Genomic DNA, 7,617 nt, shown 5'->3' on the forward strand with positions numbered 1-7,617 from the left:
AGCTATATACTGCATGATTTCAACAATATGATATTCTGAAAGAGGCAAAATTATGGAGAGAGTAAAAAGATCAGTGGTTGCTGGGACTTTGCGGGGAAGGAGGGATAAACAGGTGAAGCACAGAGGACATTTGGAGCAGTGAGATTACTCTGGATGGTACTGTAACATTGAATATATGTCATTGTATATTTGACCCAACCCATAGAAAGTACAAGAGTGAGCCCTAATGAATACTACTCTGCCATAAAAAAGAATAAAATAATGCCATTTGCAGCAACATGGATGGACCTGGAGATTGTCATGTTAAGTGAAGTAAGCCAGAAAGAGAAAGAAAAATACCATAAGATATCACTTATACATAGAATCTAAAAAGAAAAAAAAGACACAAATGAACTTATTTACAAAACAGAAACAGACTCACAGACATAAAAACAAATTTACGGCTACCAGTTGGGGAAGGAGGTGGGAAGGGATAAATTGGGAGTTGGAGATTTGCAGATGCAAACTACTATTTGTAGGATACATAAATAACAAGTTTCTACTGTACAGCACAGGGTAATAACCCTGTAATAATCTTGTAATAACTTACAGTGAAAAAGAATATGAAAAGGAATATATGTATGTGTATGTATGACTGAAGCATTATGCTATACACCAGAAATTGACACAACGTTGTACACTGACTATACCTCAATTTAAAAAAATGGAAAAAAAATAAACAGATCAGCACGAAAAAGAGTGAATCCTAATGTAAAGTATGAACTTTGGTTCAATGTAGTTGAATACTTAAAGACAATGTAGGCTCATCAATTGTAATAAAGGAACCCTCTGGTGGGTGATGCTGATCATAGGGAAGGCATATGCATGTTGTACACAGGTAATGTCTGTACCTTTAGCTTGATTTTGCTGTGAAACTAAAACTGTTCTAAAAAATTAAATTTATTTAAAAAAAAAAGCTGAGGTCTAGAAATAAACTGTAGATTTCTAAGAATAAGTTTCTAGTCATTTTTATTCACCCTGTTGTCTTATCCATCCCCCATCACACATGCAGAAAAAAAGTAAGCGCAGACACCGAGGAGATAATAAAATACCTCCGAGTTGAGAGGAGAGAGTTCTAAGGACTTCAGAAGAGAAACTGGGGAGCAGCTTTGACAAGTGGCACTGATCCCTGTCCTTCCTTCAACTCCAAAGAGGCAGATGGAGGGGATAATAATACACTCAGGGAAATCTGAGGATTTCAGACCAGGCTTTGCTTCCCCGCTGTCCTTGGGAGGCAGGGAGCACTTGTGGTTTTCCACACCATGATGGTTATGGGAGTAGAACGAAGATGAAGAGTGAGGATCCCAGGCCAGTGGGTCAGAGGTGGACGCTGAGCTCCTTTACCCTCTGAGAGCAGTGAAATGTTCTGATGTCGCCAAGTGGACTGTGGGTGTGACACTGAAAGTTAGAGGAACTGGGTAGGGGTAGGAGGAGGCCTGGGGACAGGATAATTCTTCCACTATGCCACTGTCAGAAGGCTCTGAGGACCCCCAGAAACCTAGATGCCATATCAGTGGGGGGAAAAAGTGAGGAAAAAGTATAAAGGGAAAACATTTCCCTAAATCATCTAAGATCTAACATGTAAAAGTTTAATCTGAACTGGCAACATGTGTCCTATTACTGATGGAGGAGGGGGCTTACAGAAGAAACCACGTTTAGTTCCAAGGGAAAAAAGTTTTATTTCCTATACATATCTAAGCATATGGCTTGAACATTCTTACCCTAGAAAACGCATCCATTTGAAGGAATTACAGGCAGGGAGCAGTGTAGTCAAACATCTATAATGAGAAGGAACTTTCTTCAACTATATGGAGTTGCCCTGATCTTGTGGTCATTTTCTTAGAGGAATATAAACAAAAGGCTTATCATAAAAGAACAATATTGGTTTCCTTTTGGATGTTCTCTTTGCTTCCAAAGAGATTCTAACAGTAAATTCTTTCAATTCAGTGATGCACCCATTTTTTTATTGTGTTCATTGGGGGATGGGAGGATACCAACCAGCCCATTCTTTCTGCCATGGATGCATTAACATACTGAAGGAAAAATCAGGGAAGCTTGTTTCCCTTAAAAAAAAAATGTATGAACTCCTTTTAACTATATAGAAGTCTCAGCAGAAGACTGAGAATCCCCAAGAACACATATGTAAGTAGATTTGAGAAAGTCTTGTGGGATCATCTCCAAAAAGAAATGGCTCAAATGCTGTATGTGAAGGAAGAGGTGAATGCCACCTTGTGTGGTGAACACATGACGGTTGCTAAAGAAGTGTGTGGGAGTTAAAACTCGAAATTCATGAGCAACTCTAGACCTCCTCAGGAAGTGATGGATGGCCATGTCAACGAGAAAATGTTTCATTCAACGATAAAGAGTTGTCATAAGCAAAACTTAAATGTGAAATGTTACAAATCATGGATTTCTTAATTTCAGATTCTTTGCCATTGGCACACACAAGGCTTCATTAAGATGTCTGTAACAAGGGTTAGGTCATACTTGGGCTTCTCACCTCTCCTTGCCTGGCGGAGTTCTGAGCTTTCCCTCCTACTGAATAATGACATCACATATCCCGGAATAGAGAGCCAGGGGAGACCAGGGCAGCCGTAAACATTCAGGAACAGCACATCTTTCCTGTCTTATGTCTTTTGCTTCAGGAAAAAAATCAACTTGGGAGATGGCCAATGGTTAGTGGTGCTGGGAATTCCTTCAGTTGCATCAGCACAAAGAAATTGTGTTTTGTTTTTTTTTTTTTAATTTTAAATCTTGTTCTCATTTGAATTACATATATTGGTAGTTTAAAAAATATATTTAAATTAAAAATCGTATGTTTCAGTCTTTATTTTTCTATCTTGTGTTCCCTCATTTTCCCAATAATGTCTTTTTCTGTTCCAGGATCCAGTTTAAGAGTCAATCACACATTGCATGCAGTTGTCACATCTGTGTAGTTTCTTCCAATCTTCATGACAAGAGTTTTTAATGACCAAAAATTTTTGATATCTAACAAGTTTTTAGTCAACATAAATTTAAAACAAGAGGTTAAAAAGCCCAAAAGTTAAGTATAGCTATTACATATATCAAGGATGATTGAGAAACAATCATGATTGCAGACCTTACACTGAAGAAACTGAAGAATTTACACTAGATAAAATTTAACTTTTTGTAATGCACAGTCCTGTGAATTTTGACAAACACACACAGTTAAGGAACCACCACAATTAAAATCTAGAACAGTTTCATCATCCACAAAAATTCCTTTATTCTGCTACTTTGTAGTCAGTCAGTCCCTTAAAACACCTAGCTAAACTCTCCCCATAAACACGCAGCCCATGGCAACTACCTCCTTGGCATAAAGTTGCTCATATATTCCCTTATTATCTTTTAACATCTCTAGAACATGTAATGATGTTACTGTTCTCATTCCCATATTGGTAATGTGTGACTTGCCCCTTTCTGATCAGACTGGCTAGAGACTCATTAATTTTAATAATTTCACAGAACCAGCTTTGATTTCATAAGTTTTTTTCAAATTACTCTGTTTTACGTTTTGCTTATTTTTGCTCAGATCTTTAGTAATTTCTTTCTTTCTGTTTGTTTTGGACTTAAAATGTTCTTCTCTTTCTAATTTCTTAAGCTGGAAGCTTAGTTTATTGATTAGAGAACTTTCTTCTTATCTAATATAAACATCTTAAGCTAGAAATTTCCTTTCAAATACCGCTTTAGCTACATTACACAAATTTTAATATATTGTGATTTTATTTTCATTCATTCAAAAATATTTTCTAATTTCCATTGTGTTTTGTTCTTTGAACCATGGGGTTCTTAGAATTGTGTTGTTTCATTAACAAGTTTTTCATAATCTTCTAGGTCATTTTTCTGTTGAAAATTAGTTTGATTTCTGTATGATAACATGTTTTGTGTAATTTCAGTTATTTTAAACTCATTAAAGTTTGTTTTATGAGAACAGTATTTTATAAAAAAAACAGTCCGTTGTGTATGACCACCTACAGTTGAAAATAACGTGTACCCTGCTGTTGTTGGAAGGAGTGTTCTGTTCATGTCGACTAGTTCAGGTTGGTTGCTAGTGTTGTTCATATCTTTCTCCATAATTACTGATACTTAAAATCTATCTGTTTTATCAATTACTTACAGAGAAATATTGAAGTTTCCAACTATAATTGTGGGTTTGTCAATTTCTCCTTTATTCTTTTGCTTCAGGTATTTTGAAATTCCATTGTTGGGTTCATACAAATTTAGGATTGTTGTGTCTTCTTGATAAATTGAACCCTTTTTCATTGTGCAAAGTCCCTCATTATCCCTGGTAATCATTCCTGTTCTAAAGTCTACGTTATCTGATATTTACCCTCTCCAGCTTTCTTTTGAGCAGTATTTTCATAGTAAACCTTTTTTTTTTGTACTTTCACTTTAATCTATATTTAAAAATGAGTTTCTTGTAGATAGCATATAGTTGAGTTGCTTTTTTATCCAATCTGATACTCTCTTTTAGTTGCTGTTTAAACAATACATGTTTAATGTAAAGTGATATATTTTTATTAAAACTTACCATTTTATTAGTTGTTTTCTATTTGTTTCACCTACTCTTAGCTCATTTTAAATTCACTTGTTATGGATTGAGCAAATTTACTTTCAGTCTTATCTTCACTTTTGGTCTATTATTCATACATCTTTTAAAAATATTTTATTATAAGTGGTTGTTCCAAGGTTTACAATATTAATGAAGCACTACTTTAAGTGTTATGCAGTAACCTGCGTAGCATATGCTCCCAATTCCTCCCTCTCGTATTTGGTTCTGTTCTATCACTGTTATATATTTACCTTTTACATGCATAATAATATCTCATTATTAATTTTACTTTAAACAGCCAATTATCTTTTAGAGTGATTAAAAATGAAACATTTATATTTATTTTTATTTCACTATTTTCAGAGATCTTCATTCTTTGTGTACATCAAAGTTTCTCTCTGGTAGTGTTTCCAGAGAGTAGGTTCTTGTCTCATTGCAGAAAGAGTTCAGAGATGAGACACACAGGTCACAAAAGTAAAGTGAGAATTTATTAAGAGATAGGATGCTCTCAAGGGGAGAGCGGGACAGACTCCAGTGAGTGGTTCCCTGAGTTTCTTTGGCAAGCTAGTTACATAGGGTGTAAAAATGAATGTGCAGAATATTTACTGGGGAGGGAGGGGTTTGGGGTTATATTCCCTGATTTTTATCCCAGCTCCACCTTCCCAAGGGGAGGAGGAATCTGTGTTCTTATTTAGTCTGGATTGGAAATGTCATGGTGTTGGCACACGTTGGGTACTTGTTATCTGATAGGCTAATTTTATTGCAATGAGGGCATAATGAGCAAAAGGTTACATTCGGACACTGGAGATTCCTGCCTTTTCCCTCCTTTCTTTGTCTGCTTCTAGGACACTTTCACTCCAAAATGTGTGGTTTCTTATCACTCCAGAGGTTCCTGCTTTTCTCTGTCTGCCCAAGGACACCCTGTTGTTCACTGGACGTACAGTTTCCTGCCATTTGGCCAGTGCCCTGACTTCCTCTGCTCACATCTAGCTATCTGCCTGCTCTAACAGTGGCATATTCCTTTGTCTAAAAAACTGTCTTTGACATTTCTTGGAGGCAGTTCTGCTAAGAATTCTCTTGCCTTTTGTTTTTCTGAAAAAGTTTTTATTTCTTCAGTTTTTAAATATACTTTCACTGAGTATAAGACTCTAGGTTTACAGTTTTCATTTTAATACTCCAATAATATCTCTCAATTATTCCCAGCTTGCTTAGTTTATGTTGTGGATTCTGCTAGGTGGTTTTTTTTTTTTTTTTCAGTTTATTTCTCTGTATATGTCTTATTTTCCCTGACTATATATACAATTTTCTTACAATTTAACTTTCATTTCCAGCAGTTTCAATATGATGTCTCTTGGTGGGTGGAGGGGTATGTGTGTTTGATATTTTTTTGCTTAGGGTTTTCCAAGATTCTTGGATTTGGGGTTTGATATCATTTCATTATTTGGGGGAAATTATTGGCTGTCATCTCTTCAAATATTTTTTTGGTGTCATTCTCTTTTTCTTCTCCTTCTGGAGTTCCAGTTATATGTATGTTAGATGATTGATCTTATTCCATAGTTCCTGAATCCTCTGTTCTGTTTTCTTTTTTAACTTTTTTCATTTTGTGTTTTAGTTTGTGTAATTTCTTCAAGTTTATTGATTTTTTTTTCCCTCAGCTATATTGATTTTCCCAGTGGGTCCATTAAGTTGTTCTTCATCTCTGTTCATGTCCTTTATTTCAAGCATTTTTATTTGGCATCCACTTTTAGTTTTTAATTCTTTGGGTTGATATTCTCCATCTGTCCATGCATATTGTTCATCTTTTCTCCCAGAGTTTTTAATATATTCATCACTGTTGATTTAAATTCCTGGCTGATAGTCCCAGTACCTGGGTGATCACTGGGTATGATTCTGCTGACTGCATTGTCTCTTGCCTGTGGTTATTTTATCTTTGTGTTGCGTGTGAATATAGTACATAGAATGGTAGAGAGTGCAATAAGGAGTATTCATGCCTATAAACAGGAATGACATCTCTGCCCTCAGCTTTGTGCCTTCCCTGTGTGCCTGCATATCAGAGGAGCTGTCTGTCCAGCACTCCTGCCTTTCACCCAGCAGTAGATGGCTGTTGCTTGGTGCTTGGTGGCTGCTGGCACGGTCACAGTCGTGGGGTGTGGGAGATGTTCTCCGTTGCTCTGCTTCTGCCTCATTCTTAGGCAGGCTGTCTGTCTAAGGAGCTCAGATTTTGGACTTGGTGACCTTGCCCTTCCTTCAGGATGAGACCTCATATGATCTGGGACCAGTCCAGTCCCTGCCCACCTTCTAGTCACAGAGTGTTTTTTTCTTTTTCCCTTCCCTTGCCTGAAATGAGTCTTCACCTCTGCCCTGGGGGCAAGGGGGTTTGCAGCCCTTCCACTGACAGCTTAAGTACTTGGGGAGAAGGGTCTGGGCAGGATTTCGTGCTTTTCCCATAGCAGTGGCTTCTCCCTGTCCAGGCTTTCCTAAGAGAAGTTAGAATTTGTTGGATTTTCTGGACTCTGCTCAAGTTAGGAGCAACATTCTTCTCAGCTTTCTATACCTTAGATGGAGACTAGAAGTCTCCAGATGTATTATTTTCAGTTGTTCTTTTGTTTGTTCATTTGTTTATAAATTTCATGCATGATCACTATAAAAAGTTTAGACTGTGGTAGAAGGTACTTAAAAAAAAAAGTTAACTGGAAATCACTTCACACAAGTACAACTCCTTCAAGATTTATTTTTCCCAGTTCAATTATAAAGCTTTGGAGAAAATGGCTAGGAATTGGAACTATAATAACTCTGGACCTCAGGGTGAGGTGCTAATACAACACTGTTAAGAATCTGGACATGGAAATGTATCATCCCATGGTGGACAGGTTTTAACCTAATGGTACAGAATAAGTGTTCAGCAGTGAACCATACAGAAATGATATGAGCATCAGTGCTAGTGGACATAGATTTCCTAGTTGTCTCTGTCTAAACATATCTGATGGCAGAACTCTTTTACTGTT

Source organism: Camelus ferus, chromosome 13 (genome assembly GCF_009834535.1).
Source record: "Camelus ferus isolate YT-003-E chromosome 13, BCGSAC_Cfer_1.0, whole genome shotgun sequence".
Taxonomy (NCBI): Eukaryota; Metazoa; Chordata; class Mammalia; order Artiodactyla; family Camelidae; genus Camelus; species Camelus ferus.